This window comes from Marmota monax, unplaced genomic scaffold, assembly GCF_021218885.2.
Source record: "Marmota monax isolate L192 unplaced genomic scaffold, Marmota_monax_Labrador192_F-V1.1 WCK01_AAM20220418_F8-fsc00136, whole genome shotgun sequence".
NCBI lineage: Eukaryota > Metazoa > Chordata > Mammalia > Rodentia > Sciuridae > Marmota > Marmota monax.
The window spans coordinates 984,671-1,012,279 of NW_026693905.1; the positions used below are offsets into that span (position 1 = coordinate 984,671).

The window sequence follows — 27,609 nt, forward strand, 5'->3', positions numbered from 1 at the left end:
AAACTGATGTTTCTACATAATATGAAATATAATGACTTTTTTCCTCTAGGCATGGCTGGTAAACACATTTATGTTAAATTTCAGTGTGTGTTCATTATGTCCTTAGAAGTTGGGAATGGCGAATTGATAATGTTAGATTCCTACCAAAACATCCATAAAGACTATGATTAATATCAAGTTGGAATGCATGAGAATGGAAAAGTACATAAAATTTTCCAAAGATAAAATTATGCCTTGAGTATGTTCTCAAGATTAAACTTGCAGATAAGAAATGTTTAATGCATGTATACATTGTTCACTATATTTTGAGAACTAAACTGAAAGGACTGAATTGGAACAAACAATCTGACATTTGCCTCTAACATTAAGACTCCTAATTACCCCACAAAGAGCTCCATCTCTGTCAGACTCATCACTTCCTCCAGCACTACTGGGCATTTTAAAACAACCCATGGGTGTGATCACACTAATGCAACCAAGTAGATACCTCTCCTGACATGGCTGCTTCTGCTAGTCCAGCTCCTGAAACTTTCAGAGTGAATGCCAGATGCCAGTTAGTGACCAGTGTAGTGTAAGGCCTATGGGACACGTTTCTGATAAAATAAAAAGGCACATTCCTAATTTATTTTCATATTGCCCAAAATGTGACTGCCATTTCAGCAGCTAAAATTTTTAACTTTTTTTTTCAAAGCAAGGATTGGCAACTAATAATCTCTAACTGTATGCTCACAGCTAAACACATTTGATAAATGATATTTTGCATAGGAAAGGTTATGTTCAGTTAGCCTAGTCTATGATGATTGCAACTAAGACAACAAAGGAAAGATGGCTAATCAAATATACATCAAGCTGGCTATCATGGTGGAGGCCTGGATCTTAACCCTGCTGGAGAGCCTCCACAGTGGAGGACACATGACTCAGAGATACTGAAACTTAAGGGTGGAAGAGGTATCCTGACTACTGCCAGAGACTGCATGAGGGTGCTCCCCATAGGCTTTAATGTCCCATCACCTTGGGACTGACACATAGGTGGGCAAAATGGATTTCAACAGTGATAGAAAGTCCTCAGCATTTCTTGGCCCATTATGTTGACAGCCAGAAATCAGGCTAGCTTGCACTATAAGGAGCGGGTGGGAGGATATGGGCAGAACAGTGACTGCATTTGCCCTTGATGTTAAATACTCAAGAAGAGCAGTCTCCTGATGTGAGCTTTGGGTAGAGGACTGCAGGTTCCCAGTTACCCCTAGTTTCTTTCTTTGTCCTAATCAAGAAGCACGGTGTCTTGGCCACTCTGTGAACTGGCCACTGGCATAATTTTCCCTGTTAAACCCAAGCCAGGGCCCTGAACATTTCCAGGCACTGATAAAGCTGTTTAGATTGTTGATCAAAAACAATGAATGATAAAATATGTTGCCAAACACAGAAACTATTTCCAGCCTTGAGGCAATTCTTGAAACCCTCACATATACTCCATAACCAGGCCTCCTCATTTCAGATACCTCTAAGTAGAGCATCTCTTTTTGTACTGTCAGTTGCTAAGACTGCTGTCAGTTACTGCAGACAACTTTCTCTATAAGGTTCCCTAATAAATACTTTGGACTAATTTGTCTGGAATTTAATGTTTCCTTTTTGAAATCACAGCCAATCTCATGTTAGGAAGCTTTGATCTCTTACTATTTCTAAACTCTGACCTCAGTGATACAATCTGTATTCTGAATTTCATCATCACATAATATTCTACCACCCTAATTCAGTTTTGTGTAACCAAACCACAGCTAGAGTTAGCCCAAAAGTTATGGGAGTCCTGCAAGTATCTGCTTCAAACCTTCCTAACACAATAAGCTTCCTAATACTTTACCCTTAAGTTTGTTCCTAAATTCCAGAGTGGTGAAACTGGACAGCCACAGACTACCCATACAATTGAATCCTTTGGGCATTAAAAGAAGGAGACAGGCTAAGAGAGACATATCTCCATATGAGTAAACTCCCTGAGTCTCACCATGTGATGTCATGCATCTGCTTAGACTTTGCCAGCAAAAAGGGCATTACCATCTGCAGCCCCTTGACCTTGGACCTCCAGAATTGTGATCCAAAATAAACCTATCTTTGTTAAAACTTACCCACTCTGGGTTATTATGTTATTGACAATAGAAAATGTACTAATGCATCACCCATTTTTTCCTGTACGGCTCTGACATTTTTGCACAGAACTGGGGTCAGTTATTTAGATGTTGATGCCATACCGTTTGACTAGACAATCCGGATTCAATCTGCTTGTTACTAGCTTAGTCTTTTGATATCCGATGGATCCTTTCTCTAATACAACATTTTAATTCTGACTTCATTTGAAATACCTTCTCTTGTTACTATCAGCAGCAGATAGTGACTCCATCTCAAGTACTGGTATCTGATAGCCACTTTAGTTTGACTCACCCTAAGTGCCTGAAATATGTGTTCTGTACATTCCCTTCTGTTTCCTGTCCTGTGTAGCTAGGCCTATGGAAATGAAGAAAGGTAGAGAAGTTAGGAAAATATATTTTCTAAATCATGTCATGAAGGGTGAATGTGGTTCAGGTGCTATACAGTCAGATACTCAAACCAGCACCAACTGTCAATTCAGGTTTTCTGATCCTTAATACTGTCTTTTTTTTTTCCAAAATTAAGAGTAAGAGAGGTTATCTTCTAAGGGGAAGGGAATTAATTTGTATTCTCTGTCCACCTGGATTTATCCTTCATATTTGAGCTTAAGTCTCACTCACCACTTCTATAATTATTCCTGTCTAATCTCTATTTCTCCCACTTTAAAATATTTTGCCTATAGTTTTTAATATGAATTTAGACAATAATTAGTCTCTGTGTATAACATTTTTTCCTTTTTCAGAGGAACAAGTCATGTATGAAATAGTCTTTAGTATTCCACATTTCAGTGATTAAAATGTCTAATACATTGAGGAAGTAGATCTTACCTTTTATAAACACATTTTTTTCATTGTAGCATTTCCTTTAAAATAGTGCTTGTACTATGATTATAGGTTAATCACACATTTAAATGCATAAACCCTTTATTAAAGGACTCTTGTTGGTTCTTTCATTCTTTTGCTTCCAGGAAAAATGAGATCAAATAAGAAATCATTAACATGAATGAATGCACTGTACTCTGGTAATCTTACCACTTCAACGTGATGCTAATTAGCAATCTTAAAATTACTAAATGACTGGCATACTAGAGTTCACTACTTGACTTGTACTTTTCCATGCTGAGAAAAAAAATACACCCTCAGTATGCCTCAGTGCTGACTAATGAATACTATGAGTAAGTCAGGACATTTATAGTTTGCAATGAATGGTTATTACCAAGATTCATTATTTAAAGCAGAAAAGTGGTATGATTAAGTACCTTAACCAATCGGGTCAATGGAAATACAAATTTGTCAGTTATATCTATAATTCAAATTATAACATCTCTTAATGAGCAACACTAAATATGAAATATATGCACTTAAGTTTTGCTCTTAGTTGATTAGCAAGATTTACTGCTAAAATTGGAGTTATAATAACAATAACAATAGATAGTGTTTTAAGGGCTTACTTAAGCCAGGCACTGGGGTAGACAATTTACATGCATCTCAATTCTTTCTAACATCCCTGAGGGACAGATATTTTAATTTCCATTTTATAAAATTGAAACTAAAATCCTCAGTGGTTAGGTGATATGACAATCCACATCTTGTTTATTGAGCAGAGAAATCAGTTTGTTCCTTTCTATTGCTAATTCTATTTATTTTCTCAGATTTTAGGGATGGCACTACATACTTTCTAAGCTGCTATAGGAGTTAATAGCAGATAATGGATGCAAGATGTCTAACACAGTGAAAGTACTAAAGTAATACATTTTAGACACTCCTGGCTTTCCCTTTCTTCTATTTATCTTTATTGCTGAAAATGTGGCTCCCAGAGCAGAACCTGTAAACTTTTTGGAAAAACAGAATTTAAGGTCTTCAGACCTATTGAGTTGAATTTACATTTTATTAAGATTTTCAGTTGTTATACACGCTGAAGATAGAAAACTCTGCTTTCTATGGTAGAGCTATGTAAGAAATGGGAGGAACAGAGAATGTAGGGTCCCTATGGTGTTTGTATTTGGCCTTATAAAAACAAATAATATTCTATTTTTATTTATCCATGTTAAACAATATTCCCATCTTAACAGCTCTAAGTATATCAACAAACTTTATCAGGAAAAAAAATGGAAGCACCAACTATGAACCAAAGAATATACAGTAAAGCAAAGAAAAACATTAAAGGTTTAGATAAAAGTAAAAGTGGCAGAATTCAGGAGCATATAACTGAATTTTTCTTTCCCATTATGACAAAAAAGTTTATTTTCAGCTTGTCAATACATTTTAATTGTAGGTGTGCTTACCACTCCAGGTCTTACAGAGTCCAAATAGAATTTTTAAATTATACTGATGACAAAGAAGGGACAAGACTGTACCAGAACCTAAAAATTGTAGCTAAATGTGGATTTAAAATTATACAGAATTGATCTTGAAGGTAATTAGGAAAGATAGATTAAAGAAAAGAAGTAAATTGCCCTTGCTAGAATGACAAATGAAAGATAAACTGATTTACCCTCAAAATCCAGTTGGTAAATGATCACAAATGATACTTACAATAATAGTAGGTTAAGATTTCAACTTCCTAGTTGGTGAAGATTCTTATTTTCCATCTTGGTTAAAGAAGACACCATCATTATTTTGTTTCTCCCACATACTTTTTTTTTTTTAATCTAAATTTTGGGTTTACTTCTATCTCTCATTTAAAAAAATGTTTGTTTACAGTATACACTTCTGTATAGTATGCACTGACACCCCCAAATTACCTCATATATCATCTGTTCAACATTTCAAGCTGCAATATGATAGAGCTGTGTATGGACCTATGTAAATCATTTTATCTTAGTCACAATTTTGTTAGGTAGTGCAGTGATAGAGCAAGTTGAATATTTTATTGCATGTTAATTGTAATTTAAAAACTAAAAGTTTTTTAACCATTAGAATATCTCAAAAATGAGACAAAACTGAAATAGAACTAAAAGAGAGTGCATATTTACTATATGTTTACATACCAAGGAAAGAGAACCAAATAAGAAGTCATGAGTGGAATTCAGAAAATTCCTGAGAAGGTGACTGCTTTGTTTGAGGCCCAGATGAAGCCAATTTTAACCCTGATGATATGGTTTTACTATTTCCTACTGGAGAAAATGCTCTGTAGTTATTTTGCATTTTCCACAATTACCTAATTATCTCATCCATGTAGAAGGATGATATCCCAGTACCCTCCCCATTGTTATCATGTCAAAAATAGAATACCTTTGCTTTGTCAGTGGTTAATAAAATCCTAAGGATCTTACCCATTCACATAAGTGCAACAAAGTTGCTTCATGAAATATTAGCTTCCCCTGAGGGGAACCATGTGTCTTTTGTGGCGTGTAGAAATTAACCTCAAAGAGCAGTGTCACTAATGTAGTTTCTTCTAATGCCAGGTTGATAAAAGGAAAATGTTTTAGTAAAATATAGATAGCATTAATTATCTTTTGTGTGTCAGTAACTGTGCTAATTGCTTTACAGTAAAAATTTCATGTGGTACATACAATACACCACGAGGAAGGTAATGATGCTTCCAGATAAGGCAGAGGAAAAAGAGAGTGTTTGCATCAGGTTTCCCAGGTTATATCAAAGGTTCTAGGATCCAAACCATTTTCACTTCAGCAAACTTTCTTAGCCATTTATAGTACATAATCCCAAGTGTCTTTCATGAGTTATTGAATCTGATCCTTTATTTTATGATGTATTCTTACAGTTTCAGACCCACATACAAAAATGACTGATACAACATAATTTATCTAACTCTTACATCCAATCAATCTTTAAGTCCTTTTTATTATACCTTGATAGATAGATGGAAAGAAAGATAAATTGTCTAGCTCCACCTATTTATCTGTCTGGAATCTCATTTCTGTCCTTCCCATTGCCATTACTCAGTTGGAGAAACCATCAAGTCACAATATTCTTTCTGATGTACCTATTTTCTTCCACGTCTGTACCCCTCCTAAGCAGTCCCAATGCAAAAGTCAGTATGATTATATCCAAAAGCAAATTCAATCAAAGGAAAAAAATCATTTTAAAACTCTTCAATAGCTTCTAATAGCCAGCTACAGGACAAAGTAAGCAATCAGAACATCAGAATGAACAAAGAATTATAGTTTTAGAGCAATTTTGTTACTGTCTCCCTCTTTCCATTCAAACCTGCTTAGTGGGAGTGGGTTCCATATGTCTGGAAAATGACAAAAATATAGCAGGTCCATGACATTTGCCTTCACTTTTAGCTTTTAAAGTTAGGGATTGTGCACTCTGGAACCAGACTGCTTGTGTTTAAATCTCAAACTTCCACTTACAAATTCTATTCACCTTTGGCAAGTCATTTACCTGTGTGCATCAGTTTTCTTCCATATAAAATGCAGATCATTACCACTCCTGACATCCTGGGGTTATTGTGAGAATTAAAGGAATTAATAGATATAAAAACTATTAGAACCACTTTTGGCACATAGTAAGGGCAATATATGCTAATTCTTCTTTTAACTAGGGAATGAGAAAATTCCAGGTGACTCCAATGTCAAAGATAAGTACAATTTAGCAATTTAATGATTATAAATACTCTATTCCATATGATTAATCTAGGTTTCCAATTTTGTTTAATCATAAGATTTCTTTTACTCTCCTTCCCTCCCACTAGTTGGCTTCTGTTTCTGCTTCTCCTCTAAGGGAAGAAAGGAAGAAGAAAACTAAGGTTCTTAACTAACTGGAATTATTTTAAGATGACTTAGCAATTTCTGAGCATGACAAATATTTAAAGTTTTCTTAGGAAATGTGTTTTTAGGATTCTCAGTAGAAAGGTACCACAAGAGAATGTTGAGGATATTGAGAATATTCCACTTTATAGCCTGAGGTACAGGCAATAAATCTTCCTCTAGTTTTTTGTACCCATTAAACCCCTGGTTTTCTGGCTTTTTCCTCACCTCTTTGGAACAGCCCATCTCCACAGTCAGTATCTGAGGCAGACCCAAGAACACTGTTCACATCTACCTTCAGTTAGTAGAATAGCTCTGAATAGCTAGAAACAAGGCTCTTCCTGCGCTCCCATAACAATTTATTTTTCATATAATTTTCTTGTAATATTTTGTTGTCATTATTATTCATGAACACATACTAGAATGAACTAAGATGGATAAAATGCAAAAAGAATTTGACTTTATGCTTTGTACAATTTCCCCTTTAAATGACTTCTTCCCTGAGATGAATGAAATTTCAATTAAATTACATTGGTTTTCAGGTTACGTCTTGTTATAAAAAAATCCCAGTCCAGTCTGATATAAAAGCCATGAGATCTTGTCCACTTTCATCTTCTCTTTTGCAGTTTGACTTGACATAAACAAGACAGGGAGTTGTTCCTTCTTGTCTATTGCATTACCCTGAGTTTTTATGCCATATTGCCTCTGACCACTCCAGGTAGGATAGAGAAGCAGTGAGCATCAGAGAAAACCTTAAATGTCTGGCACAGTTGTCATATGTCATTGATATATATGACATATCTGTAATGGTTCATGCACGAAATCTGTTTTGTTTTTCTTTTATGACTTAATCAGAGCCTTCACTAGAGATCTCCATTTGTTTATCCTAAGAACATAATGCCACCCCAATGCAGAACACTTATAGTGTCCCTTAGCACTCTGTTTCCCTGCGGTTACTATATTCCTTTAGAAGATAATCTTGGACAAACCCATTTCAAGACTTCTCACAGTTATCTGTCATGTGGCATCCATATCAGAACTACAAGAAAAATGATCCATACTTGAAATCTCAAGAGCCCTTCTTGCCTAGGACAGTATCTCCTTGCCCTGATGAAGGGTAATCAGGGAATCTATTCTTTTGACTAAAAACATTTTTATTTTATGTGCAGATTCTTTTAAAAGTAAATCATATATCAGCTTAAATACTTCTCCAATTCCAGAAAAACTTTTCAGACTGGTTTTCTTGGAGATACCTTTACTTGGAATGGAAGAAAAGAAAAATTTTTCACCTTCCCTAAAAGTAAAAAAGGGCAATCCACAGGTATTTGACTTCTCTCAAGAAATTCTCTCTTTCAAGTTTAAATCTGAATGAATTCTCAATCTTGTCTTATTAAATGTGGAGGGTGAAGGATACTGGCAGACCCATATCTCTTGTCACCTTTTTCAATTCTGGCAGAGATAGTTCAGCACTTGGTTTGGAAGGCAAAGATATTTCCTGTCTACATTCTGAGAGCTATTATAGAGCTCTGAAAACAGTCAAAATCTCCTTTCCTGGTGGTCACTTACATAGTTTCTTCTTTTTAATTCTTACATCATTAATTTTTTTCAATCACCAGAATAAGTTTTTGATAAAACTTATTAACATCCTCTTATGCTAACACATATGATATTTTCAAGATGGTATAATGTCTGTTTTACTAATATATGGATTTCCATAATTCTTAGCTCAGTAGAATGAATTTAAATATTTATCAAATAAATAATAAATAAATTGGAATGCATTTAACTTTGAGTCTGCTAGCCAGATTTTTAGAGATGGACTGAAACACTGATTGTTATTATATATATTTTCACATGTATATAGATACATATACATATGCATACATGTGTACACATGTCAATAACATATACATGGCCATGGCACTGCACATCAAGATCACAACCATTCTCCTAGATGATCTACATTCAAGTCTAAGTAAATTAAATGCACTTCTGAGAATACCATTTATCAGGAACAGTACAAATTCTTAGATGTAAACATTATGTGAGTGTGAAAATTTGCATTCCCTGGCATCTGGGAATGGCTAATAGATTCAATTATTAAACTTTATTAAATTTTCTGAATGGGGAATGATGTTAGATGGTACAAATGGTATTAAATGTTTAGAGATAAATAAACCAAAACATAAAATTATAAAAACAAATAATAATGATTACAAGTATATGCGGCATATATATATATATATATATATATATATATATATATATATATGTAAACATAGAAAAATGATTTGAATATATTTTAATAAGTTGAAGATATTTTATTAGGAAAACTAAAAACAAATATTTTTTGTTCAGTTTTAAATATTTCTGTATAGAAGCATACATTATTTTCAAAATATTATTTTTTAATGATCTTTAAATATTAATACTTTAATTTTTCAGATGAAATCAACATGTATTTCTCATTTCAATACTAAAAAAGTGACAAAAATATTCATCCAAAAATCACTATTAATACCTGAGGAAAAACATACAACTTCAAAATTGAGTGATTGAGGGAATAAATTGCAAGACTAGACCATGCTAAATTAGTAATATTAATTATTTATGATGCTGCATCAATAAACACCAACAGCTAAAACTGCTGACTGAAAATACAACTGAGGATTTATTTGAACAGTGTTTTACAAGAAATATCTGGAATAATCAGCATGTTACAAATGCACTAAAACTTTCCTGGTAGTCACTTACAGAGTTACTTGTTTTTAATTCTTACATTATTAATATTTTTTAAATCACTAAAATAGTTTTTTGATAAAATAAGTCATTTGTTTCCCTTCTGTTTGTTTAACATGTTATGAGAAACTAATATGTTCATTACTCAATGATTTAAAACTTATTAAATAGCAAGTTCCAAATAATGTCTGTAAAGATAGTTGAAAAGATAATTTACCACTTTGTCAGCATCTTGAGTCAATTTGATTCCAGTGTAAATCCTTAAAATAGACTCCTAACACCAATGGTATGAATTTCTTAAATTTAAAACTTACTGATCACTGTTGGTTAGCCATAATAGTTTTCAGAGGAAAACTATTCTAGATGTAAAGAGAAAATCCATTTCACTAAAGTTTCCTCAAAAAATTATGTCATATTTACTTCCCCCTAATTGTGACAGCAACTTGTCAGTGTCCTCATGCTAATACATCAACACAACACATCCATGCAGTGTGACACACCTCCCAAGTATATTTTTGAATATGAATATAGAACTATACATTTGTCATAAATATTGTATTACTATTTAGTGCATAAATATGTGTTTACATTCTGGATCTTGAGATATAAAATATCAAATATCGTGGGCTTAGATGTAATGAATTGAGCTTTAAAATATGATATAATTGTATATGAAATACATATGATTCTATAATTTTCCTTAAGATTTATGTCCTCTGCTACAAGGTCTAAATATTTATACACAAACTTGAACTTATTTGTTGTTTCAATATCCAAATATTCAAATTGTAGTGAACTCCATTTTAAAAGTAAAATTTTTCTTTGAATTAACAATTTGTATTTAGTCATTGATTACACTAGTATATTCCAAGAAATGAACTTAAAAATCATAAAGCATACTTTGTCATCCTCTGAAGGAAATGTGTCACTACTGAGTCTTTACAAGGAATTGGAAGATGAGGAATCAGGTATGTAAAAATAATTATAATAACCAAAGTTTTAATAACTTTTCCTTATTGGTTAATAAAATTCCACCTTTTACTTGAAAAACCAGAGAGTTAGGTCCATAATTTGATCTTTTAATGACTTTTATTTTTCCCTTTTAGCGTCTTGATTTCTTTGAAATATGTGTCAACTTGGCAAGAGTAAAAGGAGCCACTGTTCAATTAACAGAAACTCTTTTCATGATAGATACATAAAACAGGCTAAAACTTTGAGGAATTGAACCTCAGTTCACAATATTATATGTGAACTTCCTAAATTTTTATGTCACAAGAAATTAGTAAATTTGTAAGAATATGGCAAATATTCCCAATTCTAGAAGCAAATGGTCTGACTTTCCTACAGACTGATCTTAAATAAGTGTCATAGACTGAAAAGCAGCCCTACATCCAACTTTTCCAATGTACCTGTTCCAACCACATAAAATAATACATTTTCAAGGATATTTTTAAAAGGTGCTTGGATAACATATAAATAACACCAATATACAAGAACGGAATGGATTATCGTAAAATGGTTACCAAATACTATATTAAATCTTGGTATATAAAATGGTGCATTCAAGGTGATCATTACAGTTTGAGACCTTGTCTGCCCCATACATTCCACTATGGGCAGTCTGAGAATAAACTGAACCCCAAAGTAGTAAATACCAGACTGTGAATCTAATCAGGTCAGGGCTTAGAACAGGTAACCAATAAGAAAGTTCTATTCAGTCTGCTTATATATGCAGATATCATATCAACTACTTGAAGAACTTAGAGATCCAAATATTTAATCAGTAAGAGGGAACATGAACTACCCTTTCCCTGCTTCTTTCCATTTAATTATTACTTAACATTTCAAAAGAAATAAATATCCTAGTATGTTTAAAATATTAAAAACATTATCTGAAATTTTACCACTGAACTATTCTTCTTAGGTGCTACTATTTCTATAAATGCTATGTAAAATATAATTTATTATTGTGAAATGTGATTTGGTTACACTCTGTGGCATGTTTAATGAGGGGGAAATTGACATATTTAGTGGGTATGTTTAAAATTCACTGAAGTGTCTCTGAGTGATTTTTGTTATATGTGCTTAATGAGTAATTCTGTTTTGCCAGATGATATTTTTTATCTTTAAAACTGGAAAATAATATGTAGGTGATTTGTGATTTTAAATTTAAAGGTAAGAAAAATTTGCCTCTATTTTGAACACAGCATTGTAATTTCACAGCTTTTAAAGAAAAATGTAATTTGGTAGAAATATCTTAATTTTCGGGGCTGGGGATATGGCTCAACTGGTAACGCACTCGCCTGGCATGCGTGCAGCCCAGGTTCGATCCTCAGCACCACATCCAAACAAAGATGTTGTGTCAGCCGAAAACTAAAAAATAAATGCTAAAAAATTCTCTCTCTCTCTCTCTCTCTCTCTCTCTCTCTCTCTCTTAAAAAGAAAAGAAATATCTTAATTTTCACTGGTTATCAGGTGTCATTGTATTGATCTGTAAAATAAAAAAAAATAAATAAAATCATTTTAACCAGTCTATCATTGATCATTGCAAGAAAAATATAGGATCTGTATCTGTGAAATTCAAAATTTAGCAGTATTATCTCAGAGAACCAAACCCTGGCATTGACACAGCAGTTTTTCTTTTCTGTTTTCAAGTTTTATAAAGAGAAATAAGTCAAAACACTGTGTCCGTGTGTGTGTGCGCGTGCGCTGCACGTGCATCTATGTTACTAGGGACTGAACCCAGGGAAGCTCTATCACTGAGCTACATCCAAAGTCCTTTTGATTTTTTATTTTAAGACAGGGTCTCCCTAAGCTGCCAACGCTGGCATTTAACTCCAGATCTTCCTACCTCAGCATCCTGAGTTGCTGGGATTGCAGGCATGCACCCCCATGCCCAACAACTAAAAACATTTTAGAAGATTTTACATCTTAGGTTGTCTTCATTTCCTTATAAAATCAGTAGATATGTATTTACTGAATAATAGTAAAGATATTCTTTCATTTATTTTGATGATCATTTATTCACTGAACAAATACTCCTAAATTATAGGTACAGGACAGGCAGTGAGGAAGAATGATGAAATATGCAAGGTTCTTGCCTTCATACTTATCCATCTGTTAGTTTACATATAAAAGGGGAAAACTAATTATAAAATAGTGTGATAAATATTATTATTAAGACTAAACACTATAGGGGCATAGGACCAAGTCAAAGGAGAACTTTCAGATTGAAAAAACATTATGATTAAGAAGTCAAAATAAAACTTTCAGAAAAGGTTGTATCTAGTAACCTCACCCAAAGAATGAGCAGTGAGTTATTTAGAAGAATGGGAATATAAGATCCGAGAGAGTGAAAACAATATGAAGAAAGGTTTGCTGTTATCATTTGTGAATGGAGCGTGATCCATTTGTGGATGGAGCGTGATCCACGGAGCAGCAGAATGAAATTGAAGATGTGAGAAATGGTCATATCATGGTGAGAAGATGCCATTTCATATCATGAAGTATTTTTGAAAGCAGAGTCTAAAAGTTTGAACTTCACCCAAGTAAATGAAAATCAGTTGAGATAACAAACCTGCAAGATGGTGCCGAGTAATTTTTACCTCCTATCATTCACACTCCTGTGTGCTCCTCTCCTATAATGAATCACTGTTTGCTTATATTACCAATAGATTATGGCAAGAGTGATGAAATAAGTTCTGAGATTAGGTCAAAAAGGTCAGTTAATAATCTTGCCTTGCCTTCTTGAATCACTCTTGGTAAACTTGTAATCATATTGTGAGGGCCCTCAAGCAATCTTGTGGAGAGAAACCAACTATCATCAATACCATATAAGTGAGCCTCTTTAGAAATGGATCCTCCAGGTTTGGTCAAGCCTTGATATAACTACAGTTATAGCCAATAGGTCATTATAACCTCATCAGATAATTCAAGCCACAACCATCCAGCCAAGCCATTCCAGCCATTCCAGAATCATGAACCCATAGAAAATGTTGCAGGGAGGGGAGGGTTTTTATTATTTTGAGCAACAAAGTTTTGTTATGAATCCTTATATAGTGTTAGTTAATAAATTAACCTACTATAAATTTTTAAAGAGGTGAGACAATAAAATATTTAAACAGGAGTGCCATGTTAGATGCTCATTTTGGAAAAATCTCTTAGAAAATCTATAGAAAGACTGCACGAATACAAAATGGGAGGTAAGGGTACTATATAAGTCAGTATTTCAGGTAAGAGGTGTTGGTGCTCCAAATGAGGGGAAACATTCAGTATTGCATTAAACTTCACTGTTAATTTCTATTTACTGATTATTTTTAAAATAAAATAGAAATTCTTTCTAGAAAAAATATAGGATACTAATACATGAAAATCAATTATTGCTTAGATTTCCCATTTAATTCAACACTCACAAAACAGCATAGAGTTCTAGAAAGACAAGCAAGTTAGGAGAAGTTTTATTCACTCAGCCATTATCTCTTGAAGTTTTGCCAAGTGAGAACAGAGTCCAGCACTTTTCTGCCTTCTGAAATTGATGTCAGCTATTCAGCAGACTCTAACAAATAGCCTCAATAGTGCTAACACGTTGTGACCCTGCCACCTCAGTTCCACAATGACTTCAAAATCTCTGCTGTGGTAGTGTGCAATAACCACATTCAGCAGCAATTTCCAAAATGATACACTTTACTTTGCCAGGTCTGTAGCAGATGCAACACAATTTGCCAAAGCACAAGAGAGTAAAGTGCATCTTGTTTCCCTACTTTCCCTACAATTATCTATATTGCTTGAGAGAGACTCAACTCACTATTCTTTATGAACAATATCTATTTTCTCTAACTACTAAAGTGTATGAAATTTGCATAAATCCCATATGGGATTTTCATAAGTCCCAGAATATTTTTTAAAGTAAAGCTGCTTTGGGGGGAGCTTGCTTAATGCCTTTTACAAACTTATCAAACAACTCCACTATGACTGACTCTCCTCTTCATATTTAAGTGACAATTCCAAGATGTTTTAAATCCTTTTTCAAAAGACAAGAATGTGATTATTGTGTTAAAAGGAGTTTAGAAATTGCTAAACTAGAAGAACATGAATCTGGATGTTAAATGTGCTTTATTTGTATATGTCCCTTAAAATATAGACTTTCTTAATAATATCATAAATGCACTATTTCTAAAACAAATTATTCCATATCTTTCATTACATTCATGCCTATAATTTCACACTTTTCTCCCCTTTGTTCCTCATTCATTGCCTTCTTAATAGGTAATATACAATTGGGGGGGAGGGCTTTAACAATCACTTTATTCAAATAACTCATTTTCTAAAATGAGTAAACTGAAACCCAGATTGATTTAGTGTCCAGACCAATGGGACACAACCTGATGGCAAGATTAAATGGCAAGATTAAATCTATAGAGTTTCTTAAACTTTCTCTCAAATCTATTTTTCCAATTCCCATCGCCACTACTATAGTTTAGACATGCATCTCCTGTAGTTTGGATAAATTCTACCATTTCCTATTTCCATTGATGGCCTAGTTCACTCCATTGACCACGTTACAAGACTGACCTTCTGAACATCTAAATCTGAGTATCAGTCCCTACTTAAATCTAATCAATAACTCCTTAATAGCCTAAAAATAAAGTCCAGATTCACTGAGTTGGCTTTAAAAGGTCCTTTATTGATTTGTCCTTTATTTCTTTCAGTTCTTTTTTTCCTCCCTTAACTAATTAATAATAACCAATAAATAATTATTCATAGTGATTAACACTTGTCGTATATCCACTCCAACAAACAGAGAGGCAGGCATGCAGGTAGGCTATTTACAGGTCTTAATAGAGGGAGTAAAGAGTAGCTTAAGTAAGTGGGATGTGATGTCACTGTCTAGACTCCAGTCCCTGCTCAGTCCATTTTTAACTGTGTGTTCTGTACCCTCTGTTTGCCCCAGTAGCCACACCTGCTAAAATGAATTAGTGCCTGAGAAGTCTGGCATATAGTGAGCACTTAATAAACTTTAGTTATTAATTCTGCTCAAAATTCAAGGAGGAAATTATTTCTATTAGTGTTATTTTACACTTGAGAAAATTATAAGGGAGAATATTTCATTTCAAAATCTTAACAGAAACAAGGCTCTATGCCTGGTTATATTGTTATAAATCTGCTGTACATTACTGTTCTGTGATAGAGCATGGTTATCTTGCTCATGTAAAGCTTCCCAATAACTAAACATGAGAGGAGACAGGTGTTGACAACAGCTATAAGAAGACGGGACACTCTTCTATTTGGTCCTGACATTATATCTAGGCGGACACTCCCCCCAAATAACTAGATACTGTGCAAGTTTGTTTATCTGGGAACAGAAACCAAGCTAAAGCTAGGAGTACAGACATTTTAGAAAATAACATATGTGAAGATACAGGAGGTTTCAGGATTGGGTAGCAGGAACTGCCAGACTGTAATGCAGATCTGACAAAGTCTGTGCCAGCCCATCAGAGAACCTAGGAGCACAGATTATCTATTGGAGAAGAGCCCTGCCTGTACCATATTCTTGCATAGTCATGAACTGAGGCTACTCTGAGAAAAGCATGCCTCCATTCAGGCTGAGGGAGACTTGAAGGAATTCACAGATGGTCCTCACAAATGGGCAATGTGTTCTTTCTTGAAGGGGGAGCTCATTTGTGGATGCAAAGAGCTATTCAATTGCAAGCCAGCTGAAGGAAAGACTGCCGTCAAGATCCTTTGGTTGTGGGATTCCATATGGAATTGAGGAATCAGTAAAAATATGGGGAAATATACTAATTCTGGATTTGTTTCAATTTTCTGACACCTAATTTTAATAGTCTTTGAAATATCAGTGCTCTTTCAGCACTGGAGACTCAACGAAGCGTATTATGAAGACATTTTGGTCATAATATTAAAAATAAAGCAGCGGAACTAGAGAACAAGATAGTGAAGTCACTCAGTCTTGGAGAAAACCTGTTTAATTTAACATGGGCTGGGCTGTATTTCAGCAAAATAATAATAATAATAATAAGAAGAAGAAGAAGAAGAAGAAGAAGAAGTAAAAAATAAATTCCAAAATGTCAATAACTTATACAGGTTTACTTCTCACTTTTTATGAGTCATGCAGGTTGATTGCAGCTTTGTCATATCATCTTCTTTTTGAACAAAACATGTCTGTCATCACAAGAGAGGGAAAAAGGACAAAACAACATGCAGTGGTTCTTAATGCTTTTGCCAGGAAGTAATACCCTTCCCTCTGCTGACACTTTATTAACTGCAGCACATCAGAGGGCTGAGGGACTTCAGCATTGGGCACCTATAATCCTCCCACAGAGAAGGGCAGTATGTACTAGTGAACAGTAGCAATTTCTATGACATAACCCAAGGAGGAGCCACCTCATGAGATCTGAGTGCTAGCACTAATATCAGGCCTCACTTCTCATGAAGAATGTTTTTATTTTGGGCCAATCTTTAAATCACCTTGATTTATATCACCTATGAAAATGGCCTTACCAAAGAATGGTCAAAAGAAAAACCATTGGGGATTTTAATTTGTCAAATTACTCCTCCTTATAACTCAATAAACTTGCCCATGTTGGTATACCAACTTCTGTATTCTATGTATTATGGACACACACACACACACACACACACACACACACACACACATATATATATATATTCATATGAAGCATTATTGTCATGATAAGATTATTTTTAAAACTTAAAAGGACTACACAAAGGTGAATATTATTATTGTTTTTTCATTATAATTATTTTTTTACTTTTTTCTAACCCAATGGCCTTTAGATTCCCAAGTCTACAGACTATAATCCTCTCTACATATAGATTATCATTTAAAAGATGAAGAAAGAAAAGTAATGTTAAAGATTATCCATGAAGGGGCTGGGGTTGTGGTTCTTTGGTAGAGTGCTTGTCTAACATGTGTGAGGCACTGGTTTCAATCCTCAGCACTACATAAAAATAAATAAAGATTTTAAACAAACAAACAAATAAATAAATAAATAAAAATAATATACAAGAAATCCTTAATGGAAGGAAATAAAGAATTTTAAGAATCTGTAGAATGAGGATTAAAAATGATCTCACATAGCTTCATTGAATTCTTATCAGTGGACAACACTCATTTTCATTTAGGATTATCTTTATTTTCCTTTTGTACATGATGCATTATAAATATAAAAGAAAATTTTATGTATAAAATAATTACTTTACTAAGAAATAAATGTGATATCCACAATATGATTATTCTTTCATTAAGAAATAAGAAACATTCTAGGAAGTGTTGTGGTTCTAATTACAATATGATGGAATACACATTTGTCTGGAAAATAGCACATTCAAAAAATATGTAATATTCATTTCAACAGCCACAAAAATAAAGGACATAAATATCATGTGTTATATTTCTACTTCACAAATTATGCCTAAATAGTTTAGGTCATAAGTTTCAAAGGAAGATGAGATGATTTGAAAATGAACTATGTTCATTTGTACATTCAGTTCATGTATAAATCAGAAAAGAAATCTGTATATATTTCTATGGAAATGATTTCTTAAGTAATTTGCAACTCAAATTAAGTGAAAACAGGAGTGGAGGTACCAATAGTAGGCTGTGAACATCAAAGTTGTTGAAGAGGTGGAAACTGCTAGAGAGACATTTAATGGGAAACAGAAGTGCCATGGTAATAATTAGCAGCAGATATAGTTCTTAAAGAGGAAAAGATGGAAGCTAGCAGTTACAGTAATTGCCAACATTTATTGACCATGGACTACATGCCAGATACCATGCCTTGTGCTTGATGTGTACCATCTCATCTAATCATAACTGTTCAGGAAATTTTTACTATTCTATAAATTAAGGTGGTAAATCACTTGTTATTGCAGGTCTTAAGAGAGCAAAACAGAATTTAAATTCAGTGAAGTGATCTTGGACCTAATATACTTATATATAATCCCTATATCCTGATATGAATATACTGTGGATCCTAACACCAACATAGGCTGTCATTCCAATTCAGTCCTCTCAGTGTGACAGTAAGGTGTAAAAGAAGAGTATATGTGGCCAAGGGAGCACGCTGAGTGTCAAACAGAAAATTTTGAGTGATCAATATGTAGATAATAAATGAAATTCTGAAAATAGGTAGAATTATTCAAGGATAGTGTATGCCATGAGAAGGAAATGGAGCTCTGCTAGAAACACTAATGAAAAAAAGAAAAGACTAGCCCATTGAGGAAACTAAAGAAGAACAGACAGAAAAAAATAAAAAGTAACTAAAAAATTTTTTAAAAATATTTTTAAATATTCTCAATAGAATGAGAGAATCAATTGATTAACAAAGAGGTCGGAAAGGCAGAAATGAAGAGTATACTAGAATTGAGAATGGAAACCAAAAAACTCAACCTCAGAAAACAACCATTCAATAAATGGGCAAATGAACTGAACACATGAACACACTTCTCAAAAGAAAAAATACAAATGGCCAACAATTACATGAAAAAATCAACATCTTTAGTTATTAGGGAAATGAAAATTGAAACTAAACTGAGATTCCATTTCACTCTAATGGCAATCATAAAGATTAAAAATAACAACAAATGCTGGCGAGGATTGGGCGGGTGGAGGAATTGTTGCACACGGCTGGTGGCAATGTAAATTAGTAGAATTTGTAGAATTTGTACAACCACTATGGAAATCAACATGTGGCTTCCTCAACAAACTAAAAATTGAACCACCATTTGATCTAGCTATACTACTTCTTGGTATTTATCTAAAAGAATTAAACTCAGCATATCTAAGGCATACATGCATGCCCATGTTTATGACAGCATAATTCAATATAGCCAAGTAACAGAATCAGCCTAGATGTCCATCAACAGATGAATAAGTAAAGAAAACATGGTACATATACTCAGTGGAGTTTTATTCAGCCTTAACAAATGATGAAACTGTCATTTACAGAAAAATGGATGGAATCGGAGAGCATCATGGTAAGCTAAATAAGCCAGACACAGAAATTCTCTGACAAATTCCATATGTTTTCTCTCATATTTGGAAGCTGAGAGGCAGGGGAATGAAAAAAGTGTGCCATGAAAGTAAAAACAAAACAACTAGAGAAGAGGAAGAGGAACAGGGAAAGGGAGGAGGGAAGAGTAGGGGAAAGTATTAGGGAGTAACAGTTATCAAATTATATTATATGTATATACAAAAATGCCACAATGAAAGAGTAGTCTGTATTTTAATAGTCACCAATAAATAAATTTTTAAAAAATAAGGGAGTTAATAAAATTTAAAAGAATAAAAGTACCCCCCAAAACTTGTGTTGTTTTAAAGCACTCAAGTTGAGGAAGTTTGTTACAGCAGCAGTCAGAAAATAATATAGCCCACTAATTAATTTGTCCTTCTTTATATTTTTACCCTTTCCCTTCATTAAGGCTATTTCTTATTAGAATGTTTCAGAGTCGCCTTTAAAATAAATCAGAAACAAAAACAGACAGAAAAATATTCTTTAACTCCACTTGCTCAGTCTAGCTACCACACCATTTTATGGTCCTTTTAAAAACTACAAGTTTTTTTTTTTTTTTTTTTTTAATATTTATTTATTTATTTTTGTTTTCGGCGGACACAACATCTTTGTTTGTATGTGGTGCTGAGGATCGAACCCGGGCCGCACGCATGCCAGGCGAGCGCGCTACCTCTTGAGCCACATCCCCAGCCCCTAAAAACTACAAGTTTTTACTTTAATCATCTCCTTCTTCTCACCCATTCTTCAATCCAATTCCAACTGTCTTCAACTCTTATCACTCTAGTAAACCGCTCTTAATATTTAGCAATTCTCCATGGGAGAATCGATTTCTTGCCTCTTCCAGCTTCTCGTTGTCAGCATTCCCAGTTTAGGGCTACATAACTCCAAATTCTTCTTCTGTTGTATTACTTTCTTCTCTTCTATAATCAATCTTCCTTTGCCTCTATCTTGCAAGGGCATTTGTGACTAAATTTAGGACAGATCTAGATAATCAGAATAATCTCACTATATTCAGAGCCTTAATTATATCTGCAAAATCCTTTTTTTTTTCCCATAGGAAGTAACAGTCACAGGTTCCAGAGATTAGAACTTCCATATCTCTGAGGACCATTATTCACCTACCATATGGTGGAAGTTTCAAGATGCACAAGCAGGCTGTTTTTTATCTACATATGTGATGATAAATGACAAACGTTATTCTCTAATGCTTCAAAATATCACTACACTGTATATTTATTCTGATACTATCCAAAAAAAAAAACCACTTCTTTTGATCCTTCTTTTATAATAAAGTGTCCCTGCTTTTGTCAAATTCTTGTCTTCCATATGTACTCTAGCTCCACAGGCTGCTCACATCCTAATGAACTTGGCTCCTGCAATGATTAATGTCCTTGTACTGAATCAATCTTTGCAGTATCACCTTCAGCTATCATTTCTCTTCCTCGTCCCTCTTATTAGAAGAGTTGTCTTGTATCTCTGTCCTGTCCATCCCCCATTTCCTCTTCAAATGACTTATCATTCCATTGAAGTATCTCTTATAACAAATGACACCCCCATGCTAACTTCAAGAGTTATTTCACTGTGTCAATTTTCCTAGAAATATCAGCTAAATAGTTAACTCCTTTCTTCTTCTCGTGGTACCTGCTTTTCTTAATTCTGTGGCATCACTCTTCCTAGTCTTCTTTATGCTTTCTTTCCTTTCCATTCCTTCCTTCTCCAGAAGTGTGCCTTGAATTTTTTCTCTTCCTTCACTACTTTTTTCTCCAGATTATCTCACTGGACTGTCCAATTTACCACCCATGTTATTGGGTCCTCAATATTAACATTCAGTGATGACTCTCTTCAGAAACTCCAAACTCACATACAGTCTCCTCAAGCATGGTTCATAAGTATTTCAAATTTGGCATGACTAGTACTTAATTCAGAATTGTAACTTTACCTTTATCTGAAAAATATTTCTTTTATTATCTTCAATTTTGTGGATGATATGACAAAATTATTCAAATAAACAACGACCAAAAATCTAGGAGTTACTCTTGTTCCTTGCTATTACTTACTTCCCATATTGAATAGACCAAGTATTTCTAGCTCCACACTTTAAATACATTTTCAGAAGTCAAATAATGTTCTGTTTCCCTACTATCACCCTAAAGTCGAGCCACCATTATCTCTCACCTATATCACTTGAATTACCTGCTTAATGATACCTTTTCTTTTTCCTTACCTACTTTCTCCAATAATCAATGTTGCTTGGGCTTTTCAAGTCCCATGCTTAACAACCACTAAAGACTTCCTTTATAACTTGCGTTTGAATCATGATTGATTCTCTGATCTCATGGTCCATTGTTTTTTCCCATTATCTTCAACTATATTCGCACTAAGGGAACACTGATTCATTTCCCAAGGTAGAACTCACGTGTTTATTCTTCCCTAGGAATTCACATTCTGTTCCTCTATATCTTCTTAGGCCTGGCCCCTTCCAGCCATTCAAATCTTTAACCAATATCATTTCTTCAGGGAAGCCTTTCTCCCCCCACCCCGGGTATTAAAAGCACTCAGTCATATAACCATGATTTTATATATCACTCTGTCTTATCACTCTGCAAAATTCTTATTATTGGCTCATAACTAATATTACTTTACTAATTGCTAATCATCTCCTTTCAGTGGGATATAATCTTCTGCAAAATGCATCCCAATATGTGCTATTTATTACTATGGCCCCAAAGCCCTGAACAGAGCTTGTCACAAAGTAGGTGATTGATATATTTTATGAAATGAGAATTTTAAAAAGGTAGTTTTGGCAGATGATATATGGACCATGGTGAAAAAATTACCCTAAGAAATAACTTTTTCTATGCTGCCTTGTTTAGTAGATAAAAGGAGTAAGGAAATTTAGAGAGATTTCTTCTGATGCTCCTATGTTAAAAAAGAAAAAATAATTATAGCAAAAAAGAAAAAAAGCTTGAGTTGAGTGAGAATGATCTGAAATACACTGTGAAGAAGAGGAAAAATGCAAGGTTAAATATATGTTGAAGAATCTAAAGAACTGTAAGGTCCAATCAAATTTGATGATCATAAACCAAAAGTGTTATCATTGTAAATAGCTGTGTGACAGCTTTCAGGAGTGGAGGAGTACAGGTGAGAGAGACATAGGCAAACACAACCTGGAATTTTACATGTCAATTCCATAAAATCCAATATTGAAAGACTACAGATTCTGATATAAAATCAATAATATAAAAGACCCTGAAAATTAGCTTGATTAAAAGAAAACCCCAGGTAAAGGTCGGCCCCGGCAAGATGGCGGCCCCCTTGGAGCTCAGTTGCTGGGGAGGCGGCTGGGGGCTCCCCTCCGTCCACAGCGAGTCCCTGGTGGTGATGGTGATGTGCCAATTTTGACAACTGAAGACAACACTGTTTCTCAGCCGGCAAAAATACTAAACTTTTTAAGAAAACAGAAATATAATGCTGATTATGAACTGTCAGCAAAGCAAGGGGCAGATACACTGGCTTATATTGCTCTCCTTGAAGAGAAGCTTCTCCCTGCTGTGCTTCACACATTCTGGGTTGAGAGTGACAATTACTTTACTGTAACAAAGCCATGGTTTGCTTCACGAATTCCTTTTCCCTTGAGTTTGATTCTACCTGGAAGGATGTCCAGAGGGGCATTGAATAGAATTCTCCTGACAAAAGGAGAGCCTCCCCTCTACCGTGTCCAAGAAGTAGAAGCTCAGATATACAGAGATGCCAAGGAGTGCCTAAATCTTCTGTCAAACAGATTGGGAACATCTCAGTTTTTCTTTGGAGATACGCCTTCTACCTTGGATGCCTATGTGTTTGGTTTTCTTGCACCTCTTTACAAAGTACGGTTTCCTAAAGTTCAGTTACAAGAACATCTGAAACAGCTGTCCAACCTGTGTCGCTTTTGTGATGATATCCTAAACAGTTACTTTAGGCTTAGTCTTGGAGATGGATGACAATCTTCGCCAAAGCCCTCAGCTTCCTCCTCGGAAACTGCCAACACTTAAATTAACTCCAGCTGAAGAAGAAAGTAATTCCTTACAAAGGCTATCACCCTGACAGTGGTCATGCTTTGTGGTTAAAGTCATGATTGTTTTGGTAATCTCTTATATCCACTGTGTGAAGGCAAAAGGGAAATAACATTTCTAGGTAAAAGGAAGACTATAAAACAGAAGGAGACTTCTATGACATCTATATATATATTTTTAATTAGTAAGCTTGTATTCTAGCTTGGCATTGCATTTTAAATAAAGGTGAATGCTTAATGAACTTTGTGGGTGTGGGGGGGAACACATTGTACTGTATATTAAAAAAAAACCTGCCTTAACCTTGGCAGATTTTTGCTTTTGGTTCACATGTTGCTGACCAAAACTACAATTTTGTTCTGAATGTGCATTTTTAATTTATTCAAGTTAACTTATTCAATTTACTAACTTAATTACTTCTTTGACTTGTCTGAGTACATAATATGTGGCTCTTTGAGACATTTTTCTTCAGTTTAGAAATCCTATGCCTATTTTAGGAAGTATGAAAAATATAAATTACTTCAACAGAAAAAAAAAAAAAAAAAAGAAAACCCCAAATCCTTGGGGGTTAGGGAAAGTTATTATAGAATAAAAATGCAAGAATTGTAGAATGTAATAAGGGTAAAAAATAGATGCATTGTAGTGATAACATTTAAGTAGGAAGGAAATGAACAAGGAAGGGGAAAAGAAAAGGAGAATGGAAGCAAGTCAAGGAAGGAGGAGGGAGTAGGCAGGGTAGGCCATGAGTTGAAAATCCCAACTCAGGATTTGAGTCATGGAGCATTTTCAGCAATAGCCAGATTCTGGCCTTGGGGATGCCAAACTGAAGCAAAACGAAGATGATGCCTTTTAGAATTCCGGGAGGTCAATCTACCGAGAGGCTAAGGTGTTAGGAATGCAATCCATGTGATCACTGACTTTTCCCCCTCTACCACATCCCCACAGAAACTTGAAAATTAGGCATATGGAACATAAAAACTTTTTTAAATATATAGATAAAGGAATTAATGAACAGATGAGTATAATAGAATGTGAGTGTTAAGTAAGATTGTGAAAAAATATCCAAGACTTGTATGAATGAGAGGTGAGAAATTAGGAAAAAGATAATAGCAATGAAGAAAAATAGAAGATGATATAGCTGGATTGCAGAAGGCTTTATTCAGTTTGAACTGAACCTGCTTTTCTGTACAGATCTCAAGGTAATACATAAATATTCACCTTTTCTTTTGTTTTTTTCTTCTTCATTTTTTTCTTTGCATAGGCACAAAAGAATGAAGTAGATTTCAAAAGAACAAGGTAATTTTTGATTACCTACTAGTTAGGAAATTTGACCTATATTCCCCACTTTTCTTGAAGAAACAAAATACTTGTCACCTCTGGTCCCATAGTCTGGCATGGCAACCATTAATAGAGCTTAGCAGTGGCTGCTTCATTTTAAAGGAATTTATAGGCTTCAACCCCAATTATACCCACTTCATACAATTTACTTTGTTCTAGGTCCTGTGGCATTTGGTTTGGGTTCCTGAATCAAAGTGACAGAAGAAACCACTTAGCCTCACACCAAAGATGTGTTTTGCCACCAAATAATAAATATATTCAAGTCACTTTTTATATAGTTTATTTTTATAAAATATAAAGTTTATTTTTATATACAGTTTGATTTCCACTGGAGCAATTGACTTGACTTATGTCCTGTTATGACATTCAGTTTTATAAGGAGAGGATTATAGGATGGGGGTAATCTTAGAGTAGAATCTGGCTAGTAAAACTTAGAAAAATTCTAAATTATTTAGCAAACCATGTATTATTGTATAATGTCTTTTGCTTTTTTTTTAAAAAAATGTACAAGTTGTATAGTGGGAAGGTTAAACATATTAAGTAACCCTGTCCTATTGAGAAACATTTCATTATGATGCTATAGGGCTTGGTCTTTAATTTTGCTTTTGCTCCAAATTTAGGCTAAATTTTAGCCTTTGCCCTTTTCCTTGACATCACATCTTGATTTGTATGTTGCTTCTGTGCTTTCCATCAAGACTGATGTTTCCAACCACCCTCAATAGTGGGCCTCATTGCTTTCAGTTGCATGTGCCAATGACTAAATTCATGGAGCGTGAGAGTTGATAAATTACCCAATCAGCTCTCTAAGATGTTCAAGTTCAAAAGGCATTAAAAAGGATTAGTATAAATTCACATAAGATCTAAGCTTTCAGAAGTATGCTTGTCATTTTCTTTTGTTATTGTTTGCTTAGAAATACATATTGGTATGTAAATTAGAAGTCAAACATTGATGATTCTCCTATAATAATATAAAGATGCCAGTTATATATTTAAAAATAAGTCTACCTTAAAATTTGTTTTTAAGGTAGCAGGGATTGAACCCAGAGGCATTTTACATGGAGGTAAATCCCTGGACATTTTATTTTTATTTTGCAATAGGGTCACAGTGAATTATAGAGGCTGCTCTCCAACTTGCAATCTTCTGTTTCTGCCTCCCTGTCACTGGGATTACAGGCATGTGCCATCAGGCTCAGCTACCGAACTGTTTTAAAAATTCAAATCCTGTATTTTTAATGGGTTTTCAATGAACATTCTTTTTTTTCATTTGTTCTAATTAGTTATACATGACAATAGAATACATTTTGACACATCATACATAAATGGAGTATAAACTTCATTTGTCTGGTTGTGCATGATGGCAAGTTACACAGGCCATGTAATTATATAGCACATTGGGTAATAATGTCTGATTCATTCCTACCCCTATGCCCCTCTCCTCAGTGAACATTCTTAAAATGTATTTTGTACTTAAAAACTTGTAGCCATTCTTCACTTCATTTACTCAACCAAGAAATGAAATTGTTTTAAAGATAAAACAACTTAAAGGAAACAGTAAGGCATCATTCTCACAAAAAAATGCATCTGAGCTGTGCTTGGGCACCAGACACAATGAATCAATGTCTCTTCCTCTGCTTTTTAGTTTTTAAATATACATCATGTATTTTTAGGACAAATCTCTGGCAAGCATTCCATTAAACCATGTGAAACTGATGTTAAACCCATATAACTCAAATTATGTTAATTCTCTAATTAATCTAAAATGAATATAATAAATTCTTGTATTAAAAAATGTAGCTATGGGGCTGGGATTGTGGCTTAGTGGTAGAGTGCTTGCCTAGCACAGGCAGGACCCGGGTTTGATCCTCAACACCACATACAAATAAAGGCATTGTGTTGTGTCCATCTACACTTCAAAAAATAAATATTAAAAAACTGTAGTTATATGTACTTAAATTTCAATTGTTACTTTTCACTAAAATATTTACTCTTTTATTTATTGACTCATGTCATAATTTAATACTAATTTAAAATCACTGCAAAGTGGTACATAATGGTCTAATATTTGAAAGTAATTTCATAAGATGTCCATTTTTCCCTCTAGTTTGCTAATTACAAGTCCCTAATTTGGTAGGCACTCCATATATATTTGTTGATGTCTTAATTTAGCCTTTGGGCTTTGGTAATGTGTCATAATTAAGGTGGATTTATGATCATCTTTATAGAACTCTTGTTTAACTTTTTATGATAGACTTCTGCCTTCTTCGCTCATTCTTTCTACAAATATTTATTGAGTCTCTACTATGTACTGAACACACTGTTTTAGACAAATGAGACAATGATTACCACCTTCTAAGAGCTTTTAGTCTTTATAATGTAATAAATATAATAAATCAGCAAGTCATACAGTATACTAAAGGATAATAAATTCCAAGTGGGGGAAAAAGGTAAAGCAGAAGATTAGAAACTGAAGTGCAGGGCAAAGGGTTTTTCTAGTTTTCCTTGCTTACAAACCACTCCAAATCTTGGTGTCTTTAAGAAATTTATTATGACCTTCTATAGTACAGTGGCTTAACTTGGA

The 27,609-nt window shown here is 34.1% G+C and overlaps 1 protein-coding gene and 1 pseudogene across 2 annotated transcripts in view; one reads left to right on the forward strand and one right to left on the reverse strand.

The window, feature by feature from the left end:
- Spag16 (sperm associated antigen 16) overlaps positions 1–27,609 on the reverse strand; it is a 719,050-nt gene that overhangs the window by 347,129 nt on the left and 344,312 nt on the right. The gene's annotated exons all lie outside the window — the stretch shown is intronic.
- On the forward strand, positions 22,948–24,106 carry LOC124105676 (metaxin-3-like; annotated as a pseudogene).